We start from the raw sequence: 23,256 nt of genomic DNA, 5'->3' as shown, positions 1-23,256 counted from the left end.
CGGTCATGTTGTGTCCGGTGGGTCAGTTTCTGTGAGTTTGTTCAGGTTGAGCTCATTGTGCCAGGCTTTGTGTGCTCGGTCAGTTTGTGGTCAGTGGGTTTGTTTCTTTGTTTTCGGTCAGTTTGTGGTCAGTGGATCATTTTCTGTCAGTTCCATCAGTGTTTGATCAGTGGTACAGTTTCTGTGTGTTCGGTTAAGTTGTTGTCAGTGGGTCAGTTTCTGTTTCTTCAGTCATGATTTGTTCAGTTGGTCACTTTCTGTGTGTTTGTCCAGGTTGTGGTCAATGGGTCACTTTCGGTGTCTTAGGTCAGTTTGTGGTCAGTGTGAGAGTTTCAGTGTTTGTTCTATCAGGTTTTGGTCAATGGGTCAGTTTCTGTGTGTTCTTTCAGATTGTGATCATTTGGTCACTTTCTTTGTGATCGGTCAGCTTGTGGTCAGTGGGTCAGAAGCAAATAGATTTCAGGTGGACTCCTACCCGCACTTGATGCTGTGGGTTCCTGAACATGTCCTCTGTGATCCCGCCTAAAAAATGTCATCTTGTACGAAAAGTTTGCCTGGCGTGGAAGTGACCTGAATTTCAAAGAAGCAAGGAGGAAAGACGGCATTGTTCTGCTTGCTGGCAGGACGCTTTTCGCAGTTTCCCTGGTGGTATAGTGGTTCGGTTTCGGCGCTTTCACCACCGCGACCCGAATTCGATTACCCGGTCAGGAAAATAGTGCGTTTTCTGGCACTTTAAAATGCCAGCAATCAAAGCCCCCACGCGAAACAATGCTTCAACTTTCCACACCGCTGCTGTTGCCTCAACAGTCAGCAGCGCATCATTCGGTACCGAGGTGCAACATTCACTTGCCTTGCCTTCTGTAAAATGCCTGCTGTTTGAAAGTCAGCAGGAAATGACATTGGGAACAAGACACTTGAAATGCCAACATTTATGTGTACCTCACAGTGTCAGAACAGTCACGGTTATTATCCGCCTTCCATGTATTATTTTGCCGAATTCATCTCCCTAACAAACTTAGCTGATCACAGCACGGCTATCAGTCAACTCATTGCCAGTGTGAAAAATGCGACATTAGCAACGTGTGCAAGACTCGAATGACAGAGTACCTGGGCCGTGATAACTTACCCTGATATTCATGAGGCGTTAACATTCGCTGCATAAGACAATTCTACCTCTGGTTACCATCCCTTCTGCCATTGGAAAGCGTTTGTCATTGTATATCAAAACCCATTGTAATTTTGCAAGGCTTTATTAAATTTCCTCTTAGCCTCCAGAGGAAAGCAATTTCAGCTTGTCCACACCATCAACATAACTGAAGTCGCTTGTCCCTCGGGCCACACTGTAAGACGTCAAACGAGTTCTGTATGTCGGGGAGTCAAGGGTTATGGGGAGCGGGCGAAAAAGTTGCGTTGTGTCGAAGATCTCGTCAGCCACGAACTTATTAAATGGCGGGGCTCGAGGGGCCGAATGGCCCAATCCTGCTCCTATTTATTCTTTTGGGGAAGGTTAGTTTCTTAATTATTTAATTTTTGAGCAGCTAAACAACGTTGGAAGGAAACTCCCACGGCATCTAGAAAAGTGCAAAATCTTAGCTCTGCCGTGAGCTCATGCACCTGAGAGGTTAACCCTGTGATTCTCTGTCCACAGATCTTCCAAGACCTTCGAAGTGTTTCCAGCATTTAGTCAACAATTCCAAATGCAGTATCTGCTGCATTTTGTTTTTTATGTTAACGCAGTGTCCCCGCTTGTATTAACAAAAGCCAAAAATAAATTGTAGCTACCAGAAAATGGAATATGTTAACTCGGCGTGCATTGGTGGTTCAGGGGTAGAATTCTCGCCTGCCACGCGGGGGACCCGGGTTCGATTCCCGGCCAATGCAGGTTAACATTTTAAACAATTCATTTCATAGCAAACACATCACTTGAGCATAAATAATATATTAGCTGTATCTGTGCAACTGGATCAAGGGTATGAATGTTCGGCTCCTGTTCCTGTGCAACAGCTTTCAGGGGCTGAATGGCATCCTGTTCCTGTGTAACAGGCTCGATTCTTACTCTGACAGACATTCCATTGCTCACTTCCTCGTTAGTGTAGTTGTGAGTATCCCCACCTGTCCCGCGGGAGGCCGGGGTGAAATTCCCCGATGGGGAGGAATTGTAACATCCCCAATTTTAAACATTTGGGCAGCACCTTAACGTGGTCCTTGGAAAAGATCAACAGCGAAAAATTGAAACTAAAATAATTTTAAACGGTGAGGAACTGTATAAAAACATCCTGCATCAATTCCTCGTTAGCATAGTGTTCTCCTTCTGGTTGTCTTTTGTGCGGGGCACTGCGGAACGAGAGAGGACAGGGAAATGCAAATAACAGCGGGAGAAAGCACGTCTGATCTTTCAAGGGGACAGCACTGGCACGATTGGCCGAATGGATACACACTGTACTGCAAGCTTCCATGAATCATATGGATATCTGAGACATACCCACACAAAGTGAGCACACATCTGTGTTCGTGTTTGAGTCTTTGTCTCAAGCAGTGCATTACTATTTCCTCTGTGTTGTCCTTGATATTTTGGTGCTAATTATTCAATATCCCGACGGCTTTTCTCTGACTGTGTATCACTGAGAAAAGCACAGAAGCAAATAGATTTCATGTGGACGCCTACCCGCAATTGATGCTGTGGTTTCTTGAACATGTCGTTTGTGATCTCGCCTAAAAAATGTCATCTTGTACGAAAAGTTTGCCTGGCGCGAAAGTGAGCTGAATTTCAAAGCAGCAAGGAGGAAAGACTGCATTGTTCTGCTTGCTGACAGGATGCTTTCCACAGATTCCCTGGTGGTCTAGTGGTTAGGATTCGGCGCTTTCACCGCCGCGGCCCGAGTTCGATTCCCGGTCAGGGAACCAGTGCTTTTTCTGGCTGTTTGAAATGCCAGCAATCAAAGCACCCGCGCGAAACAATGCTTGCACCTCATCAACCTTTCAACTTTCCACGCTGCTTGTTGCCTCAACAGTCAGCAGCGCAACATTCGGTACCGAGGTGCAACATTCACTTCCTTGCCTTCTTTAAAATGCCTGCTGTTTCAAAGTCAGCAGGAAATGACATTGGGACCAAGACACCTTAAATGCCCACATTTATGTGTACCTCACAGTGTCAGAACAGTCACGGTTATTATCCGCCTTCCATGTATTATTTTGCCGACTGCATCTCCCTAACAAACTTAGCTGATCACAGCACGGCTATCAGTCAATTCATTGCCAGTGTGAAAAATGCCACATTAGCTACGTGTGCAAGACTCGAATGACAGAGTACCTGGGCCGTGATAACTTATCCTGATATTCAGGAGGCCTTAACATTCGCTGCATAAGACAATTCTACCTCTGGTTACCATCCCTTCTGCCATTGGAAAGCGTTTGTCTTTATTTCCTCTATATAAAGCCATTGTAATTTTGCAAGCCTTTATTAAATTTCCTCTTAGCCTCCAGAGGAAAGCAATTCCAGCTTGTCCACACCATCAACATAACTGAAGTCGCTCGGGCCACACTGTAAGACGTCAAACGAGTTCTGTATGTCGGGGAGTCAAGGGTTATGGGGAGCGGGCGGAAAAGTTGCGTTGTGTCGAAGATCTCATCAGCCACGAACTTATTAAATGGCGGGGCTCGAGGGGCCGAATGGCCCAATCCTGCTCCTATTTATTCTTTTGGGGGAGGTTAGTTTCTTAATTATGTAATTTTTGAGCAGCTAAACAACGTTGGAAGGAAACTCCCACGGCATCTTGAAAAGTGCTAAATGTTAGCTCTGCCGTGAGCTCATGCACCTGAGAGGTTAATCCTGTGATTCTCTGTCCACAGATTTTCCAGGACCTTCGAAGTGTTTCCAGCATTTAGTCAACAATTCCAGATGCAGTATCTGCTGCATTTTGCTTTTTATGTTAACGCAGTGTCCCCGCTTGTATTAACAAAAGCCAAAAATAAATTGTAGCTACCAGAAAATGGAATTTGTTAACTCGGCGTGCATTGGTGGTTCAGGGGTAGAATTCTCGCCTGCCACGCGGGGGACCCGGGTTCGATTCCCGGCCAATGCAGGTTAACATCTTAAACAATTCATAGCAAACACATCACTTGAGCATAAATAAAATATTAGCTGTATCTGTGCAAGTGGATCAAGGGTATGAATGTTCTGCTCCTGTTCCTGTGCAACAGTTTTCAGAGGCTGAATGGCATCCTGTTCCTGTGTAACAGGCTCGATTCTTACTCTGACAGACATTACATTGCTCACTTCCTCGTTAGTGTAGTTGTGAGTATCCCCACCTGTCACGCGGGAGACCGGGGTGAAATTCCCCGACGGGGAGGAATTTTAACATCCCCAATTTTAAACCTTTGGGCAGCACCTTAAAGTGCTCCTTGGAAAAGATCAACAGCGAAAAATTGAACCTAAAATAATTTTAAACGGTGAGGAACTGTATAAAAACCTCCTGCATCAATTCCTCGTTAGCATCGTGTTCTCCTTCTGGTTGTCTTTTGTGCGGGGCAATGCGGAACGAGAGAGGACAGGGAAATGCAGATAACAGCGGGAGAAAGCACGTCTGATCTTTCAAGGGGACAGCACTGTCACGATTGGCCGAATGGCCTCACACTGTACTGCAAGCTTCCATGAATCATATGGATATCTGAGACATACCCACACAAAGTGAGCACACATCTGTGTTCGTGTTTGAGTCTTTGTCACAAGCAGTGCATTGCTATTTCCTCTGTGTTGTCCTTGATATTTTGGTGCTGATTATTCAATATCCCGACGGCTTTTCTCTGACTGTGTATCACTGAGAAAAGCACAGAAGCAAATAGATTTCATGTGGACGCCTACCCGCAATTGATGCTGTGGTTTCTTGAACATGTCGTTTGTGATCTCGCCTAAAAAATGTCATCTTGTACGAAAAGTTTGCCTGGCGCGAAAGTGACCTGAATTTCAAAGCAGCAAGGAGGAAAGACTGCATTGTTCTGCTTGCTGGCAGGATGCTTTCCACAGCTTCCCTGGTGGTCTAGTGGTTAAGATTCGGCGCTTTCACCGCCGCGGCCCGGGTTCGATTCCCGGTCAGGGAGCCAGTGCTTTTTCTGGCTGTTTGAAATGCCAGCAATCAAAGCACCCGCGCGAAACAATGCTTGCACCTCATCAACCTTTCAACTTTCCACGCTGCTTGTTGCCTCAACAGTCAGCAGCGCAACATTCGGTACCGAGGTGCAACATTCACTTCCTTGCCTTCTTTAAAATGCCTGCTGTTTCAAAGTCAGCAGGAAATGACATTGGGACCAAGACACCTTAAATGCCCACATTTATGTGTACCTCACAGTGTCAGAACAGTCACGGTTATTATCCGCCTTCCATGTATTATTTTGCCGACTGCATCTCCCTAACAAACTTAGCTGATCACAGCACGGCTATCAGTCAATTCATTGCCAGTGTGAAAAATGCCACATTAGCTACGTGTGCAAGACTCGAATGACAGAGTACCTGGGCCGTGATAACTTATCCTGATATTCAGGAGGCCTTAACATTCGCTGCATAAGACAATTCTACCTCTGGTTACCATCCCTTCTGCCATTGGAAAGCGTTTGTCTTTATTTCCTCTATATAAAGCCATTGTAATTTTGCAAGCCTTTATTAAATTTCCTCTTAGCCTCCAGAGGAAAGCAATTCCAGCTTGTCCACACCATCAACATAACTGAAGTCGCTCGGGCCACACTGTAAGACGTCAAACGAGTTCTGTATGTCGGGGAGTCAAGGGTTATGGGGAGCGGGCGGAAAAGTTGCGTTGTGTCGAAGATCTCATCAGCCACGAACTTATTAAATGGCGGGGCTCGAGGGGCCGAATGGCCCAATCCTGCTCCTATTTATTCTTTTGGGGGAGGTTAGTTTCTTAATTATGTAATTTTTGAGCAGCTAAACAACGTTGGAAGGAAACTCCCACGGCATCTAGAAAAGTGCTAAATGTTAGCTCTGCCGTGAGCTCATGCACCTGAGAGGTTAATCCTGTGATTCTCTGTCCACAGATTTTCCAGGACCTTCGAAGTGTTTCCAGCATTTAGTCAGCAATTCCAGATGCAGTATCTGCTGCATTTTGCTTTTTATGTTAACGCAGTGTCCCCGCTTGTATTAACAAAAGCCAAAAATAAATTGTAGCTACCAGAAAATGGAATTTGTTAACTCGGCGTGCATTGGTGGTTCAGGGGTAGAATTCTCGCCTGCCACGCGGAGGACCCGGGTTCGATTCCCGGCCAATGCAGGTTAACCTTTTAAACAATTCATAGCAAACACATCACTTGAGCATAAATAAAATATTAGCTGTATCTGTGCAAGTGGATCAAGGGTATGAATGTTCTGCTCCTGTTCCTGTGCAACAGTTTTCAGAGGTTGAATGGCATCCTGTTCCTGTGTAACAGGCTCGATTCTTACTCTGACAGACATTACATTGCTCACTTCCTCGTTAGTGTAGTTGTGAGTATCCCCACCTGTCACGCGGGAGACCGGGGTGAAATTCCCCGACGGGGAGGAATTTTAACATCCCCAATTTTAAACCTTTGGGCAGCACCTTAAAGTGCTCCTTGGAAAAGATCAACAGCGAAAAATTGAACCTAAAATAATTTTAAACGGTGAGGAACTGTATAAAAACCTCCTGCATCAATTCCTCGTTAGCATCGTGTTCTCCTTCTGGTTGTCTTTTGTGCGGGGCAATGCGGAACGAGAGAGGACAGGGAAATGCAGATAACAGCGGGAGAAAGCACGTCTGATCTTTCAAGGGGACAGCACTGTCACGATTGGCCGAATGGCCTCACACTGTACTGCAAGCTTCCATGAATCATATGGATATCTGAGACATACCCACACAAAGTGAGCACACATCTGTGTTCGTGTTTGAGTCTTTGTCACAAGCAGTGCATTGCTATTTCCTCTGTGTTGTCCTTGATATTTTGGTGCTGATTATTCAATATCCCGACGGCTTTTCTCTGACTGTGTATCACTGAGAAAAGCACAGAAGCAAATAGATTTCATGTGGACGCCTACCCGCAATTGATGCTGTGGTTTCTTGAACATGTCGTTTGTGATCTCGCCTAAAAAATGTCATCTTGTACGAAAAGTTTGCCTGGCGCGAAAGTGACCTGAATTTCAAAGCAGCAAGGAGGAAAGACTGCATTGTTCTGCTTGCTGGCAGGATGCTTTCCACAGCTTCCCTGGTGGTCTAGTGGTTAGGATTCGGCGCTTTCACCGCCGCGGCCCGGGTTCGATTCCCGGTCAGGGAGCCAGTGCTTTTTCTGGCTGTTTGAAATGCCAGCAATCAAAGCACCCGCGCGAAACAATGCTTGCACCTCATCAACCTTTCAACTTTCCACGCTGCTTGTTGCCTCAACAGTCAGCAGCGCAACATTCGGTACCGAGGTGCAACATTCACTTCCTTGCCTTCTTTAAAATGCCTGCTGTTTCAAAGTCAGCAGGAAATGACATTGGGACCAAGACACCTTAAATGCCCACATTTATGTGTACCTCACAGTGTCAGAACAGTCACGGTTATTATCCGCCTTCCATGTATTATTTTGCCGACTGCATCTCCCTAACAAACTTAGCTGATCACAGCACGGCTATCAGTCAATTCATTGCCAGTGTGAAAAATGCCACATTAGCTACGTGTGCAAGACTCGAATGACAGAGTACCTGGGCCGTGATAACTTATCCTGATATTCAGGAGGCCTTAACATTCGCTGCATAAGACAATTCTACCTCTGGTTACCATCCCTTCTGCCATTGGAAAGCGTTTGTCTTTATTTCCTCTATATAAAGCCATTGTAATTTTGCAAGCCTTTATTAAATTTCCTCTTAGCCTCCAGAGGAAAGCAATTCCAGCTTGTCCACACCATCAACATAACTGAAGTCGCTCGGGCCACACTGTAAGACGTCAAACGAGTTCTGTATGTCGGGGAGTCAAGGGTTATGGGGAGCGGGCGGAAAAGTTGCGTTGTGTCGAAGATCTCATCAGCCACGAACTTATTAAATGGCGGGGCTCGAGGGGCCGAATGGCCCAATCCTGCTCCTATTTATTCTTTTGGGGGAGGTTAGTTTCTTAATTATGTAATTTTTGAGCAGCTAAACAACGTTGGAAGGAAACTCCCACGGCATCTAGAAAAGTGCTAAATGTTAGCTCTGCCGTGAGCTCATGCACCTGAGAGGTTAATCCTGTGATTCTCTGTCCACAGATTTTCCAGGACCTTCGAAGTGTTTCCAGCATTTAGTCAACAATTCCAGATGCAGTATCTGCTGCATTTTGCTTTTTATGTTAACGCAGTGTCCCCGCTTGTATTAACAAAAGCCAAAAATAAATTGTAGCTACCAGAAAATGGAATTTGTTAACTCGGCGTGCATTGGTGGTTCAGGGGTAGAATTCTCGCCTGCCACGCGGAGGACCCGGGTTCGATTCCCGGCCAATGCAGGTTAACCTTTTAAACAATTCATAGCAAACACATCACTTGAGCATAAATAAAATATTAGCTGTATCTGTGCAAGTGGATCAAGGGTATGAATGTTCTGCTCCTGTTCCTGTGCAACAGTTTTCAGAGGTTGAATGGCATCCTGTTCCTGTGTAACAGGCTCGATTCTTACTCTGACAGACATTACATTGCTCACTTCCTCGTTAGTGTAGTTGTGAGTATCCCCACCTGTCACGCGGGAGACCGGGGTGAAATTCCCCGACGGGGAGGAATTTTAACATCCCCAAATTTTAAACCTTTGGGCAGCACCTTAAAGTGCTCCTTGGAAAAGATCAACAGCGAAAAATTGAACCTAAAATAATTTTAAACGGTGAGGAACTGTATAAAAACCTCCTGCATCAATTCCTCGTTAGCATCGTGTTCTCCTTCTGGTTGTCTTTTGTGCGGGGCAATGCGGAACGAGAGAGGACAGGGAAATGCAGATAACAGCGGGAGAAAGCACGTCTGATCTTTCAAGGGGACAGCACTGTCACGATTGGCCGAATGGCCTCACACTGTACTGCAAGCTTCCATGAATCATATGGATATCTGAGACATACCCACACAAAGTGAGCACACATCTGTGTTCGTGTTTGAGTCTTTGTCACAAGCAGTGCATTGCTATTTCCTCTGTGTTGTCCTTGATATTTTGGTGCTGATTATTCAATATCCCGACGGCTTTTCTCTGACTGTGTATCACTGAGAAAAGCACAGAAGCAAATAGATTTCATGTGGACGCCTACCCGCAATTGATGCTGTGGTTTCTTGAACATGTCGTTTGTGATCTCGCCTAAAAAATGTCATCTTGTACGAAAAGTTTGCCTGGCGCGAAAGTGACCTGAATTTCAAAGCAGCAAGGAGGAAAGACTGCATTGTTCTGCTTGCTGGCAGGATGCTTTCCACAGCTTCCCTGGTGGTCTAGTGGTTAGGATTCGGCGCTTTCACCGCCGCGGCCCGGGTTCGATTCCCGGTCAGGGAGCCAGTGCTTTTTCTGGCTGTTTGAAATGCCAGCAATCAAAGCACCCGCGCGAAACAATGCTTGCACCTCATCAACCTTTCAACTTTCCACGCTGCTTGTTGCCTCAACAGTCAGCAGCGCAACATTCGGTACCGAGGTGCAACATTCACTTCCTTGCCTTCTTTAAAATGCCTGCTGTTTCAAAGTCAGCAGGAAATGACATTGGGACCAAGACACCTTAAATGCCCACATTTATGTGTACCTCACAGTGTCAGAACAGTCACGGTTATTATCCGCCTTCCATGTATTATTTTGCCGACTGCATCTCCCTAACAAACTTAGCTGATCACAGCACGGCTATCAGTCAATTCATTGCCAGTGTGAAAAATGCCACATTAGCTACGTGTGCAAGACTCGAATGACAGAGTACCTGGGCCGTGATAACTTATCCTGATATTCAGGAGGCCTTAACATTCGCTGCATAAGACAATTCTACCTCTGGTTACCATCCCTTCTGCCATTGGAAAGCGTTTGTCTTTATTTCCTCTATATAAAGCCATTGTAATTTTGCAAGCCTTTATTAAATTTCCTCTTAGCCTCCAGAGGAAAGCAATTCCAGCTTGTCCACACCATCAACATAACTGAAGTCGCTCGGGCCACACTGTAAGACGTCAAACGAGTTCTGTATGTCGGGGAGTCAAGCGTTATGGGGAGCGGGCGGAAAAGTTGCGTTGTGTCGAAGATCTCATCAGCCACGAACTTATTAAATGGCGGGGCTCGAGGGGCCGAATGGCCCAATCCTGCTCCTATTTATTCTTTTGGGGGAGGTTAGTTTCTTAATTATGTAATTTTTGAGCAGCTAAACAACGTTGGAAGGAAACTCCCACGGCATCTAGAAAAGTGCTAAATGTTAGCTCTGCCGTGAGCTCATGCACCTGAGAGGTTAATCCTGTGATTCTCTGTCCACAGATTTTCCAGGACCTTCGAAGTGTTTCCAGCATTTAGTCAACAATTCCAGATGCAGTATCTGCTGCATTTTGCTTTTTATGTTAACGCAGTGTCCCCGCTTGTATTAACAAAAGCCAAAAATAAATTGTAGCTACCAGAAAATGGAATTTGTTAACTCGGCGTGCATTGGTGGTTCAGGGGTAGAATTCTCGCCTGCCACGCGGAGGACCCGGGTTCGATTCCCGGCCAATGCAGGTTAACCTTTTAAACAATTCATAGCAAACACATCACTTGAGCATAAATAAAATATTAGCTGTATCTGTGCAAGTGGATCAAGGGTATGAATGTTCTGCTCCTGTTCCTGTGCAACAGTTTTCAGAGGTTGAATGGCATCCTGTTCCTGTGTAACAGGCTCGATTCTTACTCTGACAGACATTACATTGCTCACTTCCTCGTTAGTGTAGTTGTGAGTATCCCCACCTGTCACGCGGGAGACCAGGGTGAAATTCCCCGACGGGGAGGAATTTTAACATCCCCAATTTTAAACCTTTGGGCAGCACCTTAAAGTGCTCCTTGGAAAAGATCAACAGCGAAAAATTGAACCTAAAATAATTTTAAACGGTGAGGAACTGTATAAAAACCTCCTGCATCAATTCCTCGTTAGCATCGTGTTCTCCTTCTGGTTGTCTTTTGTGCGGGGCAATGCGGAACGAGAGAGGACAGGGAAATGCAGATAACAGCGGGAGAAAGCACGTCTGATCTTTCAAGGGGACAGCACTGTCACGATTGGCCGAATGGCCTCACACTGTACTGCAAGCTTCCATGAATCATATGGATATCTGAGACATACCCACACAAAGTGAGCACACATCTGTGTTCGTGTTTGAGTCTTTGTCACAAGCAGTGCATTGCTATTTCCTCTGTGTTGTCCTTGATATTTTGGTGCTGATTATTCAATATCCCGACGGCTTTTCTCTGACTGTGTATCACTGAGAAAAGCACAGAAGCAAATAGATTTCATCTGGACGCCTACCCGCAATTGATGCTGTGGTTTCTTGAACATGTCGTTTGTGATCTCGCCTAAAAAATGTCATCTTGTACGAAAAGTTTGCCTGGCGCGAAAGTGACCTGAATTTCAAAGCAGCAAGGAGGAAAGACTGCATTGTTCTGCTTGCTGGCAGGATGCTTTTCACAGCTTCCCTGGTGGTCTAGTGGTTAGGATTCGGCGCTTTCACCGCCGCGGCCCGGGTTCGATTCCTGGTCCGGGAACCAATGCTTTTTCTGGCTGTTTGAAATGCCAGCAATCAAAGCACCCGCGCGAAACAATGCTTGCACCTCATCAACCTTTCAACTTTCCACGCTGCTGTTGCCTCAACAGTCAGCAGCGCAACATTCGGTACCGAGGTGCAACATTCACTTCCTTGCCTTCTTTAAAATGCCTGCTGTTTCAAAGTCAACAGGAAATGACATTGGGACCAAGACACCTTAAATGCCCACATTTATGTGTACCTCACAGTGTCAGAACAGTCACGGTTATTATCCGCCTTCCATGTATTATTTTGCCGACTATATCTCCCTAACAAACTTAGCTGATCACAGCACGGCTATCAGTCAACTCATTGCCAGTGTGAAAAATGCCACATTAGCTACGTGTGCAAGACTCGAATGACAGAGTACCTGGGCCGTGATAACTTATCCTGATATTCAGGAGACCTTAACATTCGCTGCATAAGACAATTCTACCTCTGGTTACCATCCCTTCTGCCATTGGAAAGCTTTTGTCTTTATTTCCTCTATATAAAGCCATTGTAATTTTGCAAGCCTTTATTAAATTTCCTCTTAGCCTCCAGAGGAAAGCAATTCCAGCTTGTCCACACCATCAACATAACTGAAGTCGCTCGGGCCACACTGTAAGACGTCAAACGAGTTCTGTATGTCGGGGAGTTAAGGGTTATGGGGAGCGGGCGGAAAAGTTGCGTTGTGTCGAAGATCTCATCAGCCACGAACTTATTAAATGGCGGGGCTCGAGGGGCCGAATGGCCCAATCCTGCTCCTATTTATTCTTTTGGGGGAGGTTAGTTTCTTAATTATGTAATTTTTGAGCAGCTAAACAACGTTGGAAGGAAACTCCCACGGCACCTAGAAAAGTGCTAAATCTTAGCTCTGCCGTGAGCTCATGCACCTGAGAGGTTAACACTGTGATTCTCTGTCCACAGATCTTCCAGGACCTTCGAAGTGTTTCCAGCATTTAGTCAACAATTCCAGATGCAGTATCTGCTGCATTTTGCTTTTTATGTTAACGCAGTGTCCCCGCTTGTATTAACAAAAGCCAAAAATAAATTGTAGCTACCAGAAAATGGAATTTGTTAACTCGGCGTGCATTGGTGGTTCAGGGGTAGAATTCTCGCCTGCCACGCGGGGGACCCGGGTTTGATTCCCGGCCACTGCAGGTTAACCTTTTAAACAATTCATTCCATAGCAAACACATCACTTGAGCATAAATAATATATTAGCTGTATCTGTGCAACTGGGTCAAGGGTATGAATGTTCTGTTCCTGTGCAACAGTTTTCAGGGGCTGAATGGCATCCTGTTCCTGTGTAACAGGCTCGATCCTTACTCTGACAGACATTACTTTGCTCACTTCCTCATTAGTGTAGTTGTGAGTATCCCCACCTGTCACGCGGGAGACCGGGGTGAAATTCCCCGACGGGGAGGAATTTTAACATCCCCAATTTTAAACCTTTGGGCAGCACCTTAACGTGCTCCTTGGAAAAGATCAACAGCGAAAAATTGAACCTAAAATAATTTTAAACGGTGAGGAACTGTATAAAAACCTCCTGCATCAATTCCTCGTTAGCATCGTGTTCTCCTTCTGGTTGTCTTTTGTGCGGGGCACTGCGGAACGAGAGAGGACAGGGAAATGCAGATAACAGCGGGAGAAAGCACGTCTGAACTTTCAAGGGGACAGCACTGTCACGATTGGCCGAATGGCCTCACACTGTACTGCAAGCTTCCATGAATCATATGGATATCTGAGACATACCCACACAAAGTGAGCACACATCTGTGTTCGTGTTTGAGTCTTTGTCTCAAGCAGTGCATTGCTATTTCCTCTGTGTTGTCCTTGATATTTTGGTGCTGATTATTCAATACCCCGACGGCTTTTCTCTGACTGTGTATCACTGAGAAAAGCACAGAAGCAAATAGATTTCATGTGGACGCCTACCCGCAATTGATGCTGTGGTTTCTTGAACATGTCGTTTGTGATCTCGGCTAAAAAATGACATCTTGTACGAAAAGTTTGCCTGGCGCGAAAGTGACCTGAATTTCAAAGCAGCAAGGAGGAAAGACTGCATTGTTCTGCTTGCTGGCAGGATGCTTTCCACAGCTTCCCTGGTGGTCTAGTGGTTAGGATTCGGCGCTTTCACCGCCGCAGCCCGGGTTCGATTCCCGGTCAGGGAACCAGTGCTTTTTCTGGCTGTTTGAAATGCCAGCAATCAAAGCACCCGCGCGAAACAATGCTTGCACCTCATCAACCTTTCAATTTTCCACGCTGCTGTTGCCTCAACAGTCAGCAGCGCAACATTCGGTACCGAGGTGCAACATTCACTTCCTTGCCTTCTTTAAAATGCCTGCTGTTTCAAAGTCAGCAGGAAATGACATTGGCACCAAGACACCTTAAATGCCCACATTTATGTGTACCTCACAGTGTCAGAACAGTCACGGTTATTATCCGCCTTCCATGTATTATTTTGCCGACTGCATCTCCCTAACAAACTTAGCTGATCACAGCACGGCTATCAGTCAACTCATTGCCAGTGTGAAAAATGCCACATTAGCTACGTGTGCAAGACTCGAATGACAGAGTACCTGGGCCGTGATAACTTATCCTGATATTCAGGAGACCTTAACATTCGCTGCATAAGACAATTCTACCTCTGGTTACCATCCCTTCTGCCATTGGAAAGCTTTTGTCTTTATTTCCTCTATATAAAGCCATTGTAATTTTGCAAGCCTTTATTAAATTTCCTCTTAGCCTCCAGAGGAAAGCAATTCCAGCTTGTCCACACCATCAACATAACTGAAGTCGCACGATCCACACTGTAAGACGTCAAACGAGTTCTGTATGTCGGGGAGTCAAGGGTTATGGGGAGCGGGCGGAAAAGTTGCGTTGTGTCGAAGATCTCATCAGCCACGAACTTATTAAATGGCGGGGCTCGAGGGGCCGAATGGCCCAATCCTGCTCCTATTTATTCTTTTGGGGGAGGTTAGTTTCTTAATTATGTAATTTTTGAGCAGCTAAACAACGTTGGAAGGAAACTCCCACGGCACCTAGAAAAGTGCTAAATCTTAGCTCTGCCGTGAGCTCATGCACCTGAGAGGTTAACCCTGTGATTCTCTGTCCACAGATCTTCCAGGATCTTCGAAGTGTTTCCAGCATTTAGTCAACAATTCCAGTATCTGCTGCATTTTGCTTTTTATGTTAACGCAGTGTCCCCGCTTGTATTAACAAAAGCCAAAAATAAATTGTAGCTACCAGAAAATGGAATTTGTTAACTCGGCGTGCATTGGTGGTTCAGGGGTAGAATTCTCGCCTGCCACGCCGGGGACCCGGGTTCGATTCCCGGCCAATGCAGGTTAACCTTTTAAACAATTCATTCCATAGCAAACACATCACTTGAGCATAAATAATATATTAGCTGTATCTGTGCAACTGGGTCAAGGGTATGAATGTTCTGTTCCTGTGCAACCGTTTTCAGGGGCTGAATGGCATCCTGTTCCTGTGTAACAGGCTCGATTCTTACTCTGACAGACATTACATTGCTCACTTCCTCATTAGTGTAGTTGTGAGTATCCCCACCTGTCACGCGGGAGACCGGGGTGAAATTCCCCGACGGGGAGGAATTTTAACATCCCCAATTTTAAACCTTTGGGCAGCACCTTAACGTGCTCCTTGGAAAAGATCAACAGCGAAAAATTGAACCTAAAATAATTTTAAACGGTGAGGAACTGTATAAAAACCTCCTGCATCAATTCCTCGTTAGCATAGTGTTCTCCTTCTGGTTGTCTTTTGTGCGGGGCACTGCGGAACGAGAGAGGACAGGGAAATGCAAATAACAGCGGGAGAAAGCACGTCTGATCTTTCAAGGGGACAGCACTGTCACGATTGGCCGAATGGCCTCACACTGTACTGCAAGATTCCATGAATCATATGGATATCTGAGACATACCCACACAAAGTGAGCACACATCTGTGTTCGTGTATGTGTTTGAGTCTTTGTCTCAAGCAGTGCATTACTATTTCCTCTGTGTTGTCCTTGATATTTTGGTGCTGATTATTCAATATCCCGACGGCTTTTCTCTGACTGTGTATCACTGAGAAAAGCACAGAAGCAAATAGATTTCATGTGGACGCCTACCCGCAATTGATGCTATGGTTTCTTGAACATGTCGTTTGTGATCTCGCCTAAAAAATGTCATCTTGTACGAAAAGTTTGCCTGGCGCGAAAGTGACCTGAATTTCAAAGCAGCAAGGAGGAAAGACTGCATTGTTCTGCTTGCTGGCAGGGTGCTTTCTGCAGTTTCCCTGGTGGTCCAGTGGTTAGGATTCGGCGCTTTCACCGCCGGGGCCATGGTTCGATTCCCGGTCAGGGAGCCAATGCTTTTTCTGGCTGTTTGAAATGCCAGCAATCAAAGCACCCGCGCGAAACAATGCTTGCACCTCATCAACCTTTCAACTTTCCACGCTGCTGTTGCCTCTACAGTCAGCAGCGCAACATTCGGTACCGAGGTGCAACATTCACTTCCTTGCCTTTTTTAAAATGCCTGCTGTTTCAAAGTCAGCAGGAAATGACATTGGGACCAAGACACCTTAAATGCCCACATTTATGTGTACCTCACAGTGTCAGAACAGTCACGGTTATTATCCGCCTTCCATGTATTATTTTGCCGACTGCATCTCCCTAACAAACTTAGCTGATCACAGCACGGCTATCAGTCAACTCATTGCCAGTGTGAAAAATGCCACATTAGCTACGTGTGCAAGACTCGAATGACAGAGTACCTGGGCCGTGATAACTTATCCTGATATTCAGGAGACCTTAACATTCGCTGCATAAGACAATTCTACCTCTGGTTACCATCCCTTCTGCCATTGGAAAGCTTTTGTCTTTATTTCCTCTATATAAAGCCATTGTAATTTTGCAAGCCTTTATTAAATTTCCTCTTAGCCTCCAGAGGAAAGCAATTCCAGCTTGTCCACACCATCAACATAACTGAAGTCGCTCGGGCCACACTGTAAGACGTCAAACGAGTTCTGTATGTCGGGGAGTCAAGGGTTATGGGGAGCGGGCGGAAAAGTTGCGTTGTGTCGAAGATCTCATCAGCCACGAACTTATTAAATGGCGGGGCTCGAGGGGCCGAATGGCCCAATCCTGCTCCTATTTATTCTTTTGGGGGAGGTTAGTTTCTTAATTATGTAATTTTTGAGCAGCTAAACAACGTTGGAAGGAAACTCCCACGGCACCTAGAAAAGTGCTAAATCTTAGCTCTGCCTTGAGCTCATGCACCTGAGAGGTTAACCCTGTGATTCTCTGTCCACAGATCTTCCAGGACCTTCGAAGTGTTTCCAGCATTTAGTCAACAATTCCAGATGCAGTATCTGCTGCATTTTGCTTTTTATGTTAACGCAGTGTCCCCGCTTGTATTAACAAAAGCCAAAAATAAATTGTAACTACCAGAAAATGGAATTTGCTAACTCGGCGTGCATTGGTGGTTCAGGGGTAGAATTCTCGCCTGCCCACGCGGGGGACCCGGGTTCGATTCCCGGCCAATGCAGGTTAACCTTTTAAACAATTCATTCCATAGCAAACACATCACTTGAGCATAAATGATATATTAGCTGTATCTGTGCAACTGGGTCAAGGGTATGAATGTTCTGTTCTCTGTGCAACAGTTTTCAGGGGCTGAATGGCATCCTGTTCCTGTGTAACAGGCTCGATTCTTACTCTGACAGACATTACATTGCTCACTTCCTCATTAGTGTAGTTGTGAGTATCCCCACCTGTCACGCGGGAGACCGGGGTGAAATTCCCCGACGGGGAGGAATTTTAACATCCCCAATTTTAAACCTTTGGGCAGCACCTTAACGTGCTCCTTGGAAAAGATCAACAGCGAAAAATTGAACCTAAAATAATTTTAAACGGTGAGGAACTGTATAAAAACCTCCTGCATCAATTCCTCGTTAGCATCGTGTTCTCCTTCTGGTTGTCTTTTGTGCGGGGCACTGCGGAACGAGAGAGGACAGGGAAATGCAGATAACAGCGGGAGAAAGCACGTCTGATCTTTCAAGGGGACAGCACTGTCACGATTGGCCGAATGGCCTCACACTGTACTGCAAGCTTCCATGAATCATATGGATATCTGAGACATACCCACACAAAGTGAGCACACATCTGTGTTCGTGTTTGAGTCTTTGTCTCAAGCAGTGCATTGCTATTTCCTCTGTGTTGTCCTTGATATTTTGGTGCTGATTATTCAATATCCCGACGGCTTTTCTCTGACTGTGTATCACTGAGAAAAGCACAGAAGCAAATAGATTTCATGTGGACGCCTACCCGCAATTGATGCTGTGGTTTCTTGAACATGTCGTTTGTGATCTAGCCTAAAAAATGTCATCTTGTACGAAAAGTTTGCCTGGCGCGAAAGTGACCTGAATTTCAAAGCAGCAAGGAGGAAAGACTGCATTGTTCTGCTTGCTGGCAGGATGCTTTCCACAGCTTCCCTGGTGGTCTAGTGGTTAGGATTCGGCGCTTTCAGCGCCGCGGCCCGGGTTCGATTCCCGGTCAGGGAACCAGTGCTTTTTCTGGCTGTTTGAAATGCCAGCAATCAAAGCACCCGCGCGAAACAATGCTTGCACCTCATCAACCTTTCAACTTTCCACGCTGCTGTTGCCTCAACAGTCAGCAGCGCAACATTCGGTACCGAGGTGCAACATTCACTTCCTTGCCTTCTTTAAAATGCCTGCTGTTTCAAAGTCAGCAGGAAATGACATTGGGACCAAGACACCTTAAATGCCCACATTTATGTGTACCTCACAGTGTCAGAACAGTCACGGTTATTATCCGCCTTCCATGTATTATTTTGCCGACTGCATCTCCCTAACAAACTTAGCTGATCACAGCACGGCTATCAGTCAACTCATTGCCAGTGTGAAAAATGCCACATTAGCTACGTGTGCAAGACTCGAATGACAGAGTACCTGGGCCGTGATAACTTATCCTGATATTCAGGAGACCTTAACATTCGCTGCATAAGACAATTCTACCTCTGGTTACCATCCCTTCTGCCATTGGAAAGCTTTTGTCTTTATTTCCTCTATATAAAGCCATTGTAATTTTGCAAGCCTTTATTAAATTTCCTCTTAGCCTCCAGAGGAAAGCAATTCCAGCTTGTCCACACCATCAACATAACTGAAGTCGCTCGGGCCACACTGTAAGACGTCAAACGAGTTCTGTATGTCGGGGAGTCAAGGGTTATGGGGAGCGGGCGGAAAAGTTGCGTTGTGTCGAAGATCTCATCAGCCACGAACTTATTAAATGGCGGGGCTCGAGGGGCCGAATGGCCCAATCCTGCTCCTATTTATTCTTTTGGGGGAGGTTAGTTTCTTAATTATGTAATTTTTGAGTAGCTAAACAACGTTGGAAGGAAACTCCCACGGCACCTAGAAAAGTGCTAAATCTTAGCCGTGAGCTCATGCACCTGAGAGGTTAACCCTGTGATTCTCTGTCCACAGATCTTCCCGGACCTTCGAAGTGTTTCCAGCATTTAGTCAACAATTCCAGATGCAGTATCTGCTGCATTTTGCTTTTTATGTTAACGCAGTGTCCCCGCTTGTATTAACAAAAGCCAAAAATAAATTGTAGCTACCAGAAAATGGAATTTGTTAACTCGGCGTGCATTGGTGGTTCAGGGGTAGAATTCTCGCCTGCCACGCGGGGGACCCGGCTTTGATTCCCGGCCAATGCAGGTTAACCTTTTAAACAATTCATTCCATTGCATACACATCACTTGAGCATAAATAATATATTAGCTGTATCTGTGCAACTGGGTCAAGGGTATGAATGTTCTGTTCCTGTGCAACAGTTTTCAGGGGCTGAATGGCATCCTGTTCCTGTGTAACAGGCTCGATTCTTACTCTGACAGACATTACTTTGCTCACTTCCTCATTAGTGTAGTTGTGAGTATCCCCACCTGTCACGCGGGAGACCGGGATGAAATTCCCCGACGGGGAGGAATTTTAACATCCCCAATTTTAAACCTTTGGGCAGCACCTTAACGTGCTCCTTGGAAAAGATCAACAGCGAAAAATTGAACCTAAAATAATTTTAAACGGTGAGGAACTGTATAAAAACCTCCTGCATCAATTCCTCGTTAGCATCGTGTTCTCCTTCTGGTTGTCTTTTGTGCGGGGCACTGCGGAACGAGAGAGGACAGGGAAATGCAGATAACAGCGGGAGAAAGCACGTCTGATCTTTCAAGGGGACAGCACTGTCACGATTGGCCGAATGGCCTCACACTGTACTGCAAGCTTCCATGAATCATATGGATATCTGAGACATACCCACACAAAGTGAGCACACATATGTGTTTGAGTCTTTGTCTCAAGCAGTGCATTACTTTTTCCTCTGTGTTGTCCTTGATATTTTGGTGCTGATTATTCAATATCCCGAAGGCTTTTCTCTGACTGTGTATCACTGAGAAAAGCACAGAAGCAAATAGATTTCATGTGGACGCCTACCCGCAATTGATGCTGTGGTTTCTTGAACATGTCGTTTGTGATCTCGCCTAAAAAATGTCATCTTGTACGAAAAGTTTGCCTGGCGCGAAAGTGACCTGAATTTCAAAGCAGCAAGGAGGAAAGACTGCATTGTTCTGCTTGCTGGCAGGATGCTTTTCACAGCTTCCCTGGTGGTCTAGTGGTTAGGATTCGGCGCTTTCACCGCCGCGGCCCCGGTTCGATTCCCGGTCAGGGAACCAGTGCTTTTTCTGGCTGTTTGAAATGCCAGCAATCAAAGCACCCGCGCGAAACAATGCTTGCACCTCATCAACCTTTCAACTTTCCACGCTGCTGTTGCCTCAACAGTCAGCAGCGCAACATTCGGTACCGAGGTGCAACATTCACTTCCTTGCCTTCTTTAAAATGCCTGCTGTTTCAAAGTCAGCAGGAAATGACATTGGGACCAAGACACCTTAAATGCCCACATTTATGTGTACCTCACAGTGTCAGAACAGTCACGGTTATTATCCGCCTTCCATGTATTATTTTGCCGACTGCATCTCCCTAACAAACTTAGCTGATCACAGCACGGCTATCAGTCAACTCATTGCCAGTGTGAAAAATGCCACATTAGCTACGTGTGCAAGACTCGAATGACAGAGTACCTGGGCCGTGATAACTTATCCTGATATTCAGGAGGCCTTAACATTCGCTGCATAAGACAATTCTACCTCTGGTTACCATCCCTTCTGCCATTGGAAAGCGTTTGTCTTTATTTCCTCTATATAAAGCCATTGTAATTTTGCAAGCCTTTATTAAATTTCCTCTTAGCCTCCAGAGGAAAGCAATTCCAGCTTGTCCACACCATCAACATAACTGAAGTCGCTCGGGCCACACTGTAAGACGTCAAACGAGTACTGTATGTCGGGGAGTCAAGGGTCGGGACCAGCGGGAGCAGCGAGGAGGAGCTCGGGAGAAAACCCGGCGACCAGCGAGGCCCGAGACCAGTCGGGAGCAGTGATTCAGAGCCGGTATAAAAACCGGAGAGAGGCGAGGCCCGAGACCAGTCGGGACCAGGGGGGCAGCGAGGAGGAGCTCGGGAGAAAACCCGGCGACCAGCGAGGCCCGAGACCAGTCGGGAGCAGTGATTCAGAGCCGGTATAAAAACCGGAGAGAGGCGAGGCCCGAGACCACAGCTGGGGCAGTCGGGAGAGCAGGAGGCCAGTAACTGCTGGGGCAGTCGGGAGAGCAGGAGGCCAGTAACTGGTGAGTTTAAAAGCTCACCTTTCGCGGGCTTTTTCTTTCACAGCTGGTGCAGTCGGGAGAGCAGGAGGCCAGTAACTCTTATATAGGTGGAGCTGTTGCTAAACCCGAAACACTACAGTGTAGTGTCTCCCACCCTTCCACCTCCTCTAACCTTTTAGGGGTTAGGGGAAGTTGAAAAGGTAGGTTCAATTTATTTTATTTCAGGAGCCTAACCTAGGTGGAGAAGGTTCCAGGACAGGAGGCGGCAGTGAAAATACAACACCAGAAAACAGGTAGGTGACTGGTTGGTGAGTACTTTCACAAACTTATTCTAAGTAGAATTCAATAATTAAGCTAAATCGTAGTAAATAAAAGGGTATTGTAAGGGTTAAGTCATGGAAGGGCAGCTCGGACCCGTGTCATGCTTCTCCTGTGCCATGTGGGAAATCAGGGACACTGTCCCTGACAACTATGTGTGCAGGAAGTGTGTCCAGCTGCAGCTCCTAGCAGACCGCATGGCGGCGCTGGAGCTGCGAATGGACTCACTCTGGAGCATACGCGATGCTGAGGATGTTGTGGATAGCACATTCAGTGAGTTGGTCACACCGCAGGTAAAGGCTAGCTCAGACAGTAAATGGGTGACCAAAAGGCAGGGTAAATGCAGGAAGGTAGTGCAGGAGTCACCTGCGGTCATCTCCCTCCAAAACAGGTTTACCGTTTTGGGTACTGTTGGGGGAGATGACTTATCAGGGGAAGGCACCAGCAGCCAGGTTCAGGGCACCATGACTGGCTCTGCTGCACAGAAGGGCGGGAAAAAGAGGGATAGGGCTATAGTGATAGGGGATTCAATTGTAAGGGGGATAGATAGGAGTTTCTGTGGCCGAGACCGAGACTCCAAGATGGTATGTTGCCTCCCTGGTGCAAGGGTCAAGGATGTCTCGGAGCGGGTGCAGAGCATTCTGAAGGGGGAGGGGGAACAGCCAGTTGTCGTGGTACATGTAGGTACCAACGATGTAGGTAAAAAGAGGGAGGAGGTCCTACAAGCTGAATTTAGGGAGTTAGGAGCTAAATTGAAAAGTAGGACCTCAAAGGTAGTAATCTCTGGATTGCTACCAGTGCCACGAGCTAATAAGTTTAGAGAGAGTAAGATAGATAAGCTAAATACGTGGCTTGAGCAGTGGTGCAAGGGAGAGGGATTTAAATTCTTGAGGCATTGGAACCAGTTCTTGGGGAGGAGTGACCTGTACCAAGGGGACGGTCTACACCTGAACTGTGAGGGAGCCGATGTCCTCGGGGTAATATTTTCTAGGGCGGTTCGGGAGGATTTAAACTAATTTGGCAGGGGGATGGGAACCTAGGTAGTGGAAAAGAGGGAAGTCATATGAAGTCAGAAATAGATGGTAGAAAGGTGAGAAGCAATAAGCAAAGGAGAGAAACACAAAGGGCCAAACTAATTCATAATGAGAGTCTGAAAAAAGCAAGCCTGAAGGCTTTGTATCTTAATGCTAGAAGCATTAGGAACAAGCTGGATGAATTAGTTGTGGAAATAGAGGTAAACAAGTATGATTTGATTGGGATTACAGAAACGTGGCTGCAGGGTGGGCAAGGCTGGGAACTTAACATCCAGGGATATACAATATTTAGGAAGGATCGGCAAAAAGGTAGGGGAGGTGGGGTAGCATTGCTGGTAAAGGAGGGGATTAATGCAATGGAAAGGAAGGATATTAACTCGGATGAAACGGAATCTGTATGGGTAGAAATGAGAAATAGCAAGGGGAGGAAAACGTTAGTGGGTGTGATATATAGGCCTCCAAA

General features: G+C 46.1%; 5 non-coding genes across 5 annotated transcripts; all 5 read left to right on the top strand.

The window, feature by feature from the left end:
- The first annotated feature begins 5,025 nt into the window (after positions 1–5,025).
- Positions 5,026–5,097, top strand: trnae-uuc (transfer RNA glutamic acid (anticodon UUC)). Its single transcript has one exon. It is a non-coding gene; the product is annotated as a tRNA-Glu (tRNA).
- A 2,124-nt stretch (positions 5,098–7,221) lies between these two features.
- trnae-uuc (transfer RNA glutamic acid (anticodon UUC)) lies at positions 7,222–7,293 on the top strand. The gene has a single exon. It is a non-coding gene; the product is annotated as a tRNA-Glu (tRNA).
- A 2,125-nt stretch (positions 7,294–9,418) lies between these two features.
- Positions 9,419–9,490, top strand: trnae-uuc (transfer RNA glutamic acid (anticodon UUC)). The gene has a single exon. It is a non-coding gene; the product is annotated as a tRNA-Glu (tRNA).
- A 4,318-nt stretch (positions 9,491–13,808) lies between these two features.
- On the top strand, positions 13,809–13,880 carry trnae-uuc (transfer RNA glutamic acid (anticodon UUC)). The gene has a single exon. It is a non-coding gene; the product is annotated as a tRNA-Glu (tRNA).
- Positions 13,881–18,198: 4,318 nt separating this feature from the next.
- Positions 18,199–18,270, top strand: trnae-uuc (transfer RNA glutamic acid (anticodon UUC)). The gene has a single exon. It is a non-coding gene; the product is annotated as a tRNA-Glu (tRNA).
- Positions 18,271–23,256: the final 4,986 nt, after the last annotated feature.

Source organism: Somniosus microcephalus, unplaced genomic scaffold (genome assembly GCF_052327205.1).
Source record: "Somniosus microcephalus isolate GS21.2 unplaced genomic scaffold, FLI_Smic_1.0 unresolved_chr8, whole genome shotgun sequence".
In the NCBI taxonomy this organism is placed as follows: domain Eukaryota; kingdom Metazoa; phylum Chordata; class Chondrichthyes; order Squaliformes; family Somniosidae; genus Somniosus; species Somniosus microcephalus.
This window is presented reverse-complemented; position numbering and strand designations above follow the sequence as displayed.